The sequence below is a fragment of the Varroa destructor genome, unplaced genomic scaffold, assembly GCF_002443255.2.
Source record: "Varroa destructor unplaced genomic scaffold, Vdes_3.0 BEIS01000002.1, whole genome shotgun sequence".
Taxonomy (NCBI): Eukaryota; Metazoa; Arthropoda; class Arachnida; order Mesostigmata; family Varroidae; genus Varroa; species Varroa destructor.
Genome location: NW_019211455.1, coordinates 56229438 through 56243587, shown reverse-complemented (window position 1 = coordinate 56243587; position 14150 = coordinate 56229438). Strand labels below are relative to the sequence as shown.

Sequence of the window (14150 nt, the reverse complement as noted above, 5' to 3'; positions counted from 1 at the left end):
CCGTATAACGTGCAGCTCTCCTTGATGATGTGTGTGATTGCAGTGGGGAAAATACACTAAAAACTAATGCTGTGCCATCCCGCTAAACTCAGCTGGCGAACAACAGCTACGTCGCTCCTAAGTCGTTTCCATCAGCGTTGTTGTGGTCGTTGCAATCGTTATATTTTACTGAGAGGTAAACGTCTGATTATATGGGAGCATTTTCGATCACCCTATACAGACATAGGGTGACTATCATTTCTGATTATATAATTCTATAGAAAGTATAGGCATGCTGATGTCGGTCTAATACAATCCAAATTGATTAACTCAACTCGAGAAAAGTCATCGGTTATCTCTGTAACGCCTGCTAATACTATGCCCAGGACGCTGGTAACTATGAAGCGCTGCATGGAGTAAGAGAGGTTCATTTTCTAACCAAATCTAGTCATCCCCGTTCCGGAGGTGGGGAATATGTTCGCACTTACATGAAGACGCCACGCGAATCGGAGTTAAAGCAAAGACATAGCACACATGGCATTGTCCAAGTACAGATTGTACATCATGATATAATATTTAACCTGGGATGGTTAGGTCACGGTAGGCTTGCCGTTATTTGATAATCTCTACCTTAGCCTTACTATGGACCGATTGGGAGAGGTGCGGCAAACAGTCCATAAAAGGACCGTCCAAATTTCCTAAAAAAGAGGGTTTAATATTAGCCAGGCGCGCGGATATGTATATGTTACTAGGAAAAAACGTCGGATGCGCAAAATAGCATACGTGTGATGTGATATAATGCGTCCCGTTATTTCGTTCGCTCATATCATTTTTAATTAACACATCCTTGTGGCTCATTAACTAAGCAGAACTTTTGGAGCTATTTCTGCCATGTTTTCTTTTTTTGCAGAGCTCTTCAGTCCCTAAGCATAAATGAGTTTTTTACTCGACTGCCACATACACATGCATCATGCAGCAGCTGTGCACTTGTTTGGGTACAACAAAAGGCACGCGTGATATACGTGTCACCATTTTTTCGAGCCGCGTTCATGCCTGTAAAAAAAAAAAAGGACTAGTCTGTCAAGAACAATTTCATTAGGATTATGACAATTTTACATGCTAAACTGTGTTATACACTCTTTCCCAGTCACTGCTGTGAATGTACAGTGTACATCGGGCGCATGTCTCCTAAGGATGGTAATCTGTTAAACGGCTTAGGCGTACCCCAACTATGGTAGTAATTTCTCAGCCGCTTTTTCCTTTTTCATTTTTCTAACGAAGATGACTCAATGAGCGATGATGAGTTATTTACACTGTTTCCGCGCCCATATCAGCTGCCTTCGTACAAAATAAATATACACATCATCATAGTTAAGCAGACAGCGTGATAAATCTTTAAATAAAATCTATCCGGATATTACACTTTGCCACTTCGTGATTAGGCTTCCCCCTTTTTGAACTTGTACCGTTGTCCTATTACACAAGGTCGTCCTGAATGTACATGCTACTAATTTCTTCCACTTTTATTTCTTTTTAGATGCTCTTTTTGAGGAAACTGTCACTACAGCTCTGTCATTTGAGAAAAATTGAGTCCTACGGCTCAGCATCAATTCATTTTTTTTTTTTTTCGCCTTAATATACACTTGGAATGTTCGCACGTACATTTGCTATCAGATTAACGAAGATTTTGAGCCCCAGGTATGTCAATTAATCTGCCCGTTATAGAAGTATAATAGTACCGATGTTATTACGTACCCTGGAAGTGAATTATTATCTTTTGTTTTTCCACGATCTTCACCCTCATCCGTGTTGAAAAGCGTCATCGAACGGCCAATCACATTGTGAATGATTGCGTTGGGAAAGCGGATCCATTCACCCATTGTAAATACCGTTTCATCTAAATCAAGGCCTGTCCCATATATCCAGTTCTGGTGGTACATAATTGACATAGACGCGAATGGCGTCCTGAGGAGTCTGAAGGCCTTTAGCCCTGCCAGATCCTTCGACGTGCCTCATTGTTGCTGCACCTCTTCCTACTTCTTACAGCGCTCGCAATGCTCACATCCTATTTATTCTTATTTATATATAAGTCGTATTTCGTTTCTAAGTAGAGTATCCATTAGGTTGTCGGTTGATTCGTAAGTAATCTCCGACGCGTATCGTATACACCTGGTACTTGCGAAGTACAACACAAAATCAGCTAATGGGTCCGGTAGGTGGCGAAGCGGAATCGATGGCACGATGATCGTACCGTTCAACAATATATTGCGCTGGACAGTTCTGAGTCAGCATCGATGAATACGAGTTATCTCTGCGCAATCGGACGACAAGCTTCCCCGAAATGCATAGTAATATTATACTGGTTTGAGGCCGGCAGACTAGTGAATGAAGAATGGCGGGATTACCGATTGAGATGAAAAAATTAAAAACGAAACAATAAAAACAGATCAACAAACACTGTAAACTCGAGCTGACTACACCAAGATGTGAGAGAAGAGGAGTTGCGCAAGCACACGTGTTTTTCATACTGAATATGTAAAGAAAACATGTGCAGTGCTTTGCACATGTGAGAAATGTCTGTAAATAAATGGATCTGGCTACAATGTCATCTTATTCTCTTTAAAGAAATTTTATATCTGGAGAAGCGCTACCTAAGGAAGCTATGTTCATACTGCAGTCTAATGGAATCCATCCATATACACAGAATGAAATTACATGAACTGTATAGTAAAAACGACAGAGGCCCAAAAGGCCATATATATCCAGTACAGACCTGCAGGGCCAGTAGGACTGTTTCTTTCATTTTCCGTCGTATCTACCGGTTTTTACGTTGTTCGCTTCTGTCATTTTTTTCTCAAGTTTTTCCGCACGGCCTGTTCTCTCTGTTCCACGTGTAACAAAACATAGCCGCGCAAATAACGTATTTAGCTCCCTTTTGTGCATTCCGCATATCTATCTAGATTGAAGATGCTGCCATCATGGGCTAAGCAGTGCAGAACCGCTCTGCATGGTTTCTCTAAAATTGACCCTAGCTTCCCCCTATGATATATATGTTCCGACATGCTGCGTGCTGGCATGTTTTTAGTTCATCGCCGACGTTGTTAGCTCGTGCGGAATAGTCATCTTTTTCTCGTGCGCACGAGTTTCCTTTGCTCGCCACAGAACGGCGATGGCATGACTCAAATGTAGGTTGATGGGACAATCAAAATTGTATGTTTTGTCTGGCCCCGCTGCCTAGTCGAGAAGTAAACCTCGCCTTTTGGTTAACCCAGAGTTGTTGTTGACGTCTTTGTCACAGACAGCCCGCTACTCTTGAGCAGACAAATGCGTTTGCCGCCTCTCCCAAATCTTCTTTCGCTAAAGACATGCAAGCAGATGCCTGCTATCTCGATCAAGTTTAATCGAAGCCTTAGAAGCCGTTCCCTTTTTTTTGGGCCGTTTCGGTATGGTAATACCATTACTAGAGTTACAACGTTGCATCTCTGTGACGTTATGCTATCGCGTATGTTAACTCTGTACGCGCGTGTACGCAACTTTTCTGCATGACCAGCGTGCCGTTGTCTTCACCATTATGTAGATGCTGTTGCTGCAAACACAAGTCTTCCAGACGTGGTTGAGTAGCTAGTATTCTCCTCCGGTTCCTTCGATCCACTTTCTTCCGCAGCTTCATAAATAAAAAGTTCAGCCTATCTCTTATATGCTTTTTTTTTTCTGCCGAGTGCTGCATCCTAGCCCACAAAACTGCCCTAGGACATAGTGACGGACACAAAACTAGCTAAGAAATGCGCTAGCTGATATCCTCATGGTGAACTGTTACCACCCTTTTTTTGTTTAATATGGTTTATTGTATGGTCTCAGCGTTTCCAAGTTACAACCTCACTTTCTATGGAACTGAGCTATCGAAGCTAGAGTGGCATCGGTGAAAAATTAAATTTTATGTGATCCTAAACGATATTTATGGGTTGAGCTATATATAGACATAGGTTTAAACAATTATTAATGTTCTTGAAGATCGTTTACCCTTTTCATCACAGACGCGTTTTGGCATCGCGTCGACAGTGCTCTATCTAAGACTACGCACTTGTTATTGTGCAGGACAGCAACCAATAAGCCTGACGCTTAGGCCGCGCCATTATTTACGGCTCATTTACCCTTTTCTTCCAATATATAAGCTTTTTTCTGACCCCTGGTTGTTCAAAGCACGTCTAATAATACAGGCATTTTTTTTTTATATCGGCAGTGATGGTGCTTTGTAATATAATTCAGGAGCACATTAGTAGCTACCTACATAGTCTTGTTACGAGAATGAAAATGATCTGTTCTGCAAACGAGAAAATCTCTATTAATTTTTTTGCATTTTGAAAAATGACTACCACCAATGCCCACTCTAGGCACTGTGGCCTTGTTAATTATAGAGATGAACCAGCGATGAAGGTGCTCAACGTATCTAAAGCGTTGTCTATCGCTCAATCACAATAGTTATCTAGCTGATACTGAACTCGACAAGCACACGAAATGATAGAACAGTACGACCCAGCAAATATATTTTGTAATTCGCCGATGTAGCCAAGTACGTAAAGCACGATATAGCACTTATGATAAAGATTAGCTAGGTGATGCCAAACTAACACGATAACGTAAAACGCTTCCAGTTTGCTTAATGTTTATCTGGATATCACGTTTGTTTTGCTTAAATGTGTACTTCTTATTGTAAGTCTCGAGATTCACCGTCCAATTTTCTAAATGACATTTCATGCCTACACAATAGGAGCTGGTGCAAGATCTATATAATAACTGTAGACATCGCCGTTGTTGACGTGTCAATTGTATACACTACTGACCTGGCCCTAATCTGCATTATCTTACTAGCGGACCCCATACCTTGACTTTTCCTACGACGTCCGTCGATGGCACGTTGCCTTCCGTCGTGCTGAACAGACCGTCAGGTCTTACTTGCCGTTAATATAGTCATCCTTGTGTTTGTTTGTCTATAACCTCAAGCCCGTTGGCCCCTGGCTACCAACCGCTACAGGCGCCGAACAGAAGTTCAGCGGTAGCAGTAACGTAGAACATGAAGCCAAACCGCAATAATCTCCTTACGTTTCGTCGCTTGTTGGTCATCAGCTTGGCCGTTGTTGTGAATTGCACTAGTGATGGTAAAAAGGCATTAGCACGGAAGAAAGAAGAAAGGGAAAAATTGAAATTTCATTTCAGCGGATATATAGGCACCTATATACACGAAGCCGGTAGATACGCACAAACAATGACGGCGACAACAAAGGTGACGGTGACGCTGAGACATCAAACTGGTTGCACGGATATGTAGCTGGGGTTCTGCCGGGCTTTCGTTTTAAACCCTCCAACAAATACGCGCACTTAAGTACTAGGTTAGTTCGTACAAGATAACAAATCTCATAGTAGTTCTGCTGCATAAAGCGACGCTCATTTTTAGATATCTTCGTTGTTCTTCGCGGTTGCATCCGGCAACCATGACAAGAAGCATTGGCTTACTGACCAAATTGGGGTCAAAACGAACAGCGAGTAGCTAGAACGCAAAAAGTGTTCTAATGGTTCCCTCTTTGACGGGTGTAGACCCAGAGGTAAATACGCAGCCCTCACTCTATAGTCTTAAGTTGCAAATAAGGGTATGCTGAGTAGCGTTTAAGCTTTCTGTTTTTAATTTCGGTTTCGTATGACTGTCGATTCCTACGTGGGAAAGCAAATGGATGGGAAGCTGAAAGCAATGCAGATTCCTCTGAAGGGAGGCAGGTTACAAGCCCAGATTAGGTCTGACGATGCAGAGCACGACGCAGGGGCAGACAAGGCGACGCTGAAGGAAGCATTCAATTTGCACGGAAGCCTCAAACATTCGTACCTAATTACTGGTTCTTTTCCCACTCTCGCCTTTGTCTTCAAAGGCTTTCGTCATTGATGGCACACCAATATCGAGCCGATTTCCGTCGCCGGCCTGCTCATTGCCTCTATATGCATCCGTGCATTGCTATCAACTTGTGGGGAAATGACCTGTAGCTGGCCCATATCTGTTTTTCCCTTCGCTATCTGTCTCCATTCAAGCCCAAAGCAACGCCGCTAGCAAATGTTGGCAATCCTAGATGAGCATACGAAGAATAAACACCGTGCAACAACGACAACAGTAGAGGCGAACGTCAAGGAAAAGGAAGCATAATACGCTGATGATAGAGGCCAGCAGGGCCAATATCTCGAAAATACCAGCACAGGTAACAACATACGACGGCAGCGACGATGGTGATGATAATGGCCAACCTTGCAACTGGCCACACATCCTCCACCAAGGCTTCCCTGCTGTGGCGCAGTTTCCCTTAAGGCTGTCATCTATCAACTATAGGAAGTTAGGCAGAAGCGAGAAGTGGCGCTACAAGCTTCCATCGTTTCTATCGCAGCCCCTTGACTCCTCTGCTACGCGTTTGCACATCTGACCAACGACAATCTACGTTGTTGTAAGGTAACAAAGAGGACACTAACAAGACAGCATCTACCGAGAAATAGGCCAATGGTAAGCCAACTCAACCGGCAGCACACTGATACGCTACGTTACGGAGACGGCTGGCGGCACAGGGTTAGTACAACAGGCGGAAAGGTAGATCCGGAGAGACAACTACTACACTTCTAGGGTCTCCGCGATCGGCGCTTCTGCGACTGCTTCAAGACTGTTGCTTTATTGGGACCACATTGCAATGATAGGGGGAGCAATACGAGTAATAGCGGTAGCAGTAGTTTGGTGGCGGTCGCATGAAAGCGTAGAAGAGCAACGAACAACAGCAGCGAAAAGTTGAGCCGAGGCAAAAGATAAGTCCTTACCTTAGGCTGTTTTTCTGTTGCCGATCCTTAACCGATTTATACTTCTAAACTCTCCCATGCCGTCCGGAAACATCAGTGAATCTTATGACGCTGCGGTGCCTTGAATGCGGTCGACGACTCCGAGGCCTTGCAGCAGTAGCAACAGCAGAAGTAGTGATCGTAGCAGCAGGCAACAGAATGCAGTAGAAATGGAAGTCCCTAAGCACACCACTGGAATTGGAGAACGGCGACAAAACTATCGATGGCATCTTGCCCAAATCGTTCAAACTAATACGGGAACGGGACATCTAAAGCCTCTGCGACGACGAAGTAACAAGAGAGGACAGATGTAGAAAAAAAGAGGCAATAGCTTCAGCTGAAGTAAAATCAGCATGAAATGCTGGCGATAAAAAAAATAGCGTGCCGAGCTTTAGGCAGAAGCATTGCACGGCTACAGAAAAAAAAGCGCCAACTAAAGTTTTTTCCCTGGGCCAGACTAGCTATTCTAATGGCTGGCTTATCCGTGAGTTTACTTAATGACATTTGCTGCATCATAATAATACGGTGCAAATAAAATGGCCTTATGCACTGAGAGCGCAGGGCTACCGTATGAAGTGTTCAATGGCGTCTTCTGTAACAGTTGAAATGTTGAAAAAACGACTGGCCTCACTGCCGCCCTTAACGAATACGACAGCATTGTCCAGACGATCATATTGAGCCAGGACAAATCGAATAATAGGTTTCCCGCAGTATTTGCTAAACAGTTTTGCCTTCCCCAATGGCTTCCTCGTAACTTGTTCATACATGGCTACTACTCTACAGGGTAAGTACGTACGTTAGCCCCCTCATGCAGTACGTGATTAATCCTGCTAGCTCGACGGGGCGACTGTTTGTCAGCCAACCTCAAACAGGTTACTGATTAGCCAAACGACGTTATCTGCAAGCGGTATGATAGTTGGGCGTAACGAGTGCGAAATGCGAAATTTCTAAAGCATTGTTAGCCCCACCAGCGTAGAATTTCAAGCATTGATCTTTTGTTTTATCCCTGTGTGTAGGTCATCTAGTGTCTGTGTGTTTACTTCTCGAGAAGTTCTCTCTATCACGTATCAAGTATTAGCACTTGGTTTCGCATATTAGGTACATAATTATTAATACAGAAATAATTTACATAACTACAATTTATACACAACTACTTTTAGCGAAAGCTCTGTGAGACTCAGCGGAATCCGAACAATTTATAAAAACCTTTTGTGAAATATACAGGCCTTTGCGTAGGGCGAACCTGCAGGACTGACCTGTGGGGTAGACGCTAAGCCCTGCTGGGCGAATGAAGTGGTCGAAACTCGTTCTTGCTCTGTTTATTTCAGTCTTTTGCCTCTCGCTTTTCAAGTGGGAACAGTTTACAGCGGCGTAGCACTGCACCGCACTTAAGATACGCCTAGCAGCTTTTCTAGTACAGACATACGGCAGCTTCTTGACAGCGTGTGATTAAGCGGCTGTCATGTAACTTAGATAGCTCGTGATAGCTGTAGGTATGGCCTTAGTAGAACGTATGGGGATTCATATATTCGGCCCGATACCATTACGTGCAGGCGACAAAATCAGGGTCCACTCATCCGTCCTCACGTTGTTGGAACACCACGATTAAGATAAACAACGGCTCTGTTACTTAATACCACCATGATCACAACCACTGCCGCTGACAAATTGCAAAAGATGATACTTAAGCTGCACGTTATTGTTCCTAATATTGTAGTCTTGGTAATAGCTCCCGTTCTGAGAATAACACCAATTATAAGTAGCGTGGTGCGACTAGCTCGTATAGCAACGGTGGCCAGAGCGGCAATTTTCGATGTGATATCGAATAGGCACAACGGCGATGACTTACAGCTGCGTACGACCCGTCCCGTATGATGACCTGAAAACCGTTCTATGGGGTTATTAACCCCAAGGGTCGTAAAACGGTAGTGAAAACGGTCGTGAAAAGGGTCAGAAGAGAAACGGTATGTGGCAGATAAAGACAGAGGTGACTTACCTCAACTGAGACAAGACGAAATGAAACGCATAACGGAATACGCCGACTGCACCTACCAAGCTGAAACCTTGGCTATTCCCATTGCAGACTTAACCATAGCTTTTTGCCTCATGGCTTGGGAACTAGCCGACAATGTATCTCGTTTACTTTTTACGTAGGACGATGGTAACTTGATGGCAACAGCCGTCGCTATGAACTAGCTTCGTATGTTAGTGTAAGAGACCACAGCTTTTTTGCGGATGCGTTCCTCATGCAGAACGCAAGTTGTACGATTCTGGACGCCGAAATCCCTACCGCACTATCGAGGCACTCCCGACTTCCCGAAAGGCTGAGACGGGTCTGGGTGGGTCATCTTGGCAGACAGTAGCTACCGGCCTTCGAGTTTTGCTGGGCGGATTCTTCCGTGGGAAACATGAACACTTTTCACTTTCCCGCAAAGTTCAGTGACAACGACTTCTCCTTGATAATAATAGTAAAATCATAGGAAAAGTATTTTTATAAACTACGGCTTATACAATGTTCATTCCCCGAAGTGTTTTGAATTATAAAATGTCTCCGTGACGTGTAATCGATCGTAATGTAACAAGTAAAAGGACATGAAAGAATGCGTTGTTTCGCAATAGCAAATGTAAAATAGCCCAACAATGAAAAACAGTCAAAAGTAACATATTGAAATCATAGTGCACAGTAACAAATATATTTATATATCAGGATTCAGAGCTGCCTTAACAACCGTAGCTATGGGCTCACTCATACCCACACCTTTCAAATTCTGCGTCCCTTCATGAACCATTGCCCTGTTAAACTAACACACTACTTTTAACTATTTGACATCAGCTTTAACAGGCAGCATAATAAGCTGCCCATTGGGTTGCATCATAATTACATACTAAGATAATACGTGTTACTTAAAAATATTGGGGCGAAATGTATGTACTTACTTACTTACTTACTAATATCTGCAAATATCTTAAAGTTAACTACGACTTAGAGAATTGTCGCTGCTTACGTAGAAAATGTAAGCAAAGACAATGTTGTTTCACAAAAAATATCGGTCAAATTAATTTGTTCTTCCAGCGAAAAACCTTTAGGCTAGATTTTTTTACGGGCGTAGCAGGAATAATAGAGGCGGTGATAGTGGCGAAAAAGCCTACCTAAAAACAGGCCAAGCTTATATCCATAGCAGAGGAAAAGAGGCGCTTACATTCGCGCCATCATCTGCGGTCACTGATAAGCTACCCCTGTCGTATCACGTCCCACGGGATCCCGGAGGTGTATCGAGTATGGTTGGGCTAAGACCCAGGAGTTCTGGCAACGACCACTATTCGTGGCAGATCTCCCGCAGAGTTCCCAGGGCATTGCTTCGTTCAGTTATGGCACCCAGATCGGCAATTTGTTGACGGTCTCTGCAGGAAAGCGGAGAAAGCAAGGCGACCTACGGTCGATCCCCCGTTTGCTCCAGTCGAGGAAAAATCAAACAGTAATGGAACCCCCCAGTTATGATAACCAGCGACATAAGCAAAGCAGAAAACAGTAGTGGAGACGTATTAGAGGCAGTCGCACCCGGATTCGCTCACATGGTGAATATTGGCAATATATCACTTGTTATTTAAATACACTTTAAATGTCTAAACGAAGACGGAAACAAACAAATAAGCTAATAGAAAACGATCTAGTCTATTTATGTTTATTTTATATATACGATTAACACATTATATCGAGTTGTCTTTACAAACAGAAGTTGTTTCAGTTCCAGGATAATACGGGTCAATGACACGTTGCAACATAGAGAAAATGAGGTACTACGCGGAGATGAATCGAGGCGTGTTCTCTCACAAAGTAGGTTCATAAGGTAAGTCGTATTCCCAGGCTATGAATTTTATATTTATTACCCTTTATATCTTTAATTTTTTTTTTATTTATATATCGTATCTTGCTCTGAATAAATGCAAAAGGACAGCAAATTGAGATTTAGATTGCTGGCTTTCCTTTTGCGCAATTATTCTTTTTTCACGTTCTCGTGAAGCTTTCCGTTTAGTAAATCTTCGATATTGATACTCCAAGGACAGTCTTTATTCGCTGCGGCATTGCTAGACTCCCTACCCATTTCCTGCTCCTTGTGATTATTGCCGATGTCGAAAAGCAATAACTATTTCCCACACGGGTTGCAAACAATGATCTCAAAAAGCTAACAACACCTCTAAAAAAATGATTACTAGGAACGATCTGGTGACTTCGCTGGAGACGAAGTAATGGCCGAAATCACACGTTATATATATCCATGCTTAAGGTCCAGCCGTCTGTCCTAACGATTCGTCTACGTACGTAAAGAGCTGTAGTAGTATTTGTCGTTATCCTGAGACTTCTAGTCATCTAGAACCGAGCTCTCAAATAGATTCACAACGAGTGATACAGCGTCGCGGAGGTGTTCGTTTTTTTCTACAAACTGCAAATCGTTCGACAAAAGCAGGCCGTCATATAGGAATGACAGAATTCCTCCATGTATGGTGCCCACTGAAATAACAAAACTTCCCTCTGCACTCCTACGAGGATACTATTCCTGGAACAATCAGTCAGCAACAATTAGCCATACACACGCCAATAACATTCTCTTCCACGAAATCTGGGACTTCCTACCAAGCGAACGCGATCCGTCGGCCATGAACGATTTAGCTTAAAACAGTCTGGCATGGACTCGACTAAAGATCTTAACTGGTGAGAACGATAATAGCAACCTGAACAAATCCCAGAAGACGTAACGTTGGGGGTGTCCTCTAGACGACTGAACGCTTGGTGCCGACACCTCTGTACATACATAACATTGGGGTGAAAAGCCAACCATGACGGAACAAGGCTCGCCAAGGCTCCCACGTTAGGCACCCAACAGCCAGATCACGCGAAACTGTTACGATAGCAAAGAGGACGACTATTCCCTTTTTTCCTAAAGTATTGCCTCATTTGCATTCCGGTGGCAGCCGCAGCCGCTCCTCTGAATGATCATACCTCTTTCATTTATAGTTCTCTGCTTTCGTCGACAACAGCGAAGAACATAAGGCGGCGGCAACTGATGATGAACACGAGGCTGGACACAGGACACGCTAATTCAGGCCGGCTTCCGATACAGCAGGGCGGCCCAGCCAACTCACGCGGGAGAGAGTACAAACAAGCATTATTGACAGGGGAAGCCTAATAAATTACGACCGTTGTATGACTCTTGTGGCAAAGAAACGGATTTGTACAGTCAAATGAATGCAGGGAACCGAGGCAACACAGAGAAGACGAACGGTGAATGCAACATAAATCGGCAAAGAGTGAGTACCAAAGAGCTGAGACAAACATCCCTAAGTCAGCGAGAACATTTCCTGGACGTGGAGGAGAGCACGAAAAGATGAAGGAGCGAAGCTGGTCGAAGCAGGCCCTTGACCTGGCTGTACTCAGAGCTTCTAATCCGGGTGATCTTCAGAGCGGTTCGTAGTCCTTTGCCGGCAAGTCGATCTAAGGCTATCAAACGTGTCCATCATGGAAAGCGACTCCTAGGGATAAAAGTGAGAAAATTGTTTGCGAGAATAAAATAGACGATCACTTTGCTCTTCCCTTCTTTTCAGGTTCGAAAAAAAGAAACGCGCTCAAATGCTTAGGCACACACGATTTCAGCTACACAATATCTGTAGCGGGCTTCATATAGAGACCTAACGACCTTGAGTCGAAGAGGCGGAAACAGAAGACGTGTGCGTCTATGTGGGGGGTAAGCGTGTGTTAGTTTCTAGTTCTAAGCAACAGATACATTTGTATTTTTGTCATCTTCCTCTTTCTTGTGTTCGATTTGTTCCATTATATTTTGGCTCGGCTTGATCTTCTATGACAAAGGAATCGTCATAGGGCACCTTCATTGAGCAACGAGAGATCAGCTACCGCGGATTAAATGTATCCGAGTCAAGTGGTCACGAAATATCCGTTTGATCCGTGAAGTGCTGTTTTCTTATTATAATGGGTACGCGCATCTGTTCATCACTTTCTTTATGACAAAAAAGAACGTAACATATGAGACTATAACGTACGTGAAAGGGCTGATTCGGCATCTACCAGCTCAATACGCTTGTTTTTCCCAAAAGGCTTGAGTAATACAGTTCATTTCCGATGGTATCGCCAAAGTATGTCTACCTCATGAGGGCCAAGGCACAGCCTCGCCGGTTGGCTTTAATTCCGCCGAGTCAACTGCATACTCTGTCAGTTCCTCTCTCAAGCTTCACTGCGAATTATCTTGTTGATTAGGCGAAAAGCAAGTAGTTTTTAAGGGCAAGCTGCCAAAGACTCCTTTAAGCGCACGGACCCCCTTCCCCCCACCCGCCTCTACGCTGCTCTCCAGAGGCCACCATGCCTGACGTAGCAACACCAGCGCCGTAGATCAAGCGACTGACGGAAACATTAAAGGCCAAGTATGGGAGCGATAGTTGGACGAAAACGAAGAAGAAACGCGCAGCAGCGGTAGCAGTTGCATTCGAGCGTTCGAGATGCATTCCATTTCCGCGTCGACGTCATCGTCATTTAGATCCGATTGCCGGCAACCCGTGTCTCACGATCAGCGTGGGTGTTCCTTTCGGAAGATGAAAAAGGAGCGTTGGTTACTCTGACAGCTGCGTTTGCTGCTCACGTGATCAGGTTGCCAAGATCCGGTAGTCAAGCGACCGGCGACGGCTGCCTGTAGAATCCTACTCATCTGAAATCCGAGTATAACGAAATGGAGGGTTTAAAGGGGCAAAAGCCGAAGCCAGCGACTTTCTTTCTTCTGTTTGCTCCCTTTCAGTTTACTGCTCTCGATCATTCCTCTAGTATCCCGTAGGTTGTGGGTTTTTCGCGGACAATCGCCATCATCCGAGGGCCCCTACTTTCCTTAGTTTCATTTCCGGTCGGTCTGAATCAATGTCTAACAACTTAAGTACCCTAACTTAAGTTTCGACGGCGCCAATCTCTTATCTGCTGTTTATAGGATAGATTTATGTAAACTGGCCTATAGCTTAACACAGGAGTATGTTAAGTGTTTTACTGTAGGTTTATTTATAAAAACTGGAGGTTCAATCAGTTTAGTTTTTAGCCACATTAATCCTTAAAAAGAAAGCCTTTCTATACTTTATTAAGTCTTTTCCAGTTCTCCAATTCGATGGCGACTCATCTACTATCTATTTCGAGGACTGGTGATAGCAGCCCCCGACCGTTTACGACCTTGTTACGCATTAATGTATGCTTTATACTAGCTAGAATAACTAGACGGTGACGAACCATTGCTGTTACCGTTAAAAATATCGAACACAGTAACAAA

At 43.8% G+C, this 14150-nt stretch overlaps 1 protein-coding gene across 15 annotated transcripts in view; it reads right to left on the bottom strand.

Annotated features, from left to right (window-relative positions):
- Positions 1–14150, bottom strand: part of norpA (no receptor potential A) — a 197520-nt gene that overhangs the window by 94751 nt on the left and 88619 nt on the right. Inside the window, exons 1-2 of one of the 15 annotated variants that reach the window (XM_086979119.1) lie at positions 6820–6984; positions 4861–5126 (exon numbers count right to left, since the gene is read on the bottom strand). The exons of the other annotated variants lie outside the window; for them this stretch is intronic. The gene's annotated coding sequence lies outside the window, so the exon portion shown is untranslated. Of the gene's footprint in view, positions 1–4860; positions 5127–6819; positions 6985–14150 lie in introns of those variants that run through there. 15 annotated transcript variants of the gene reach the window in all.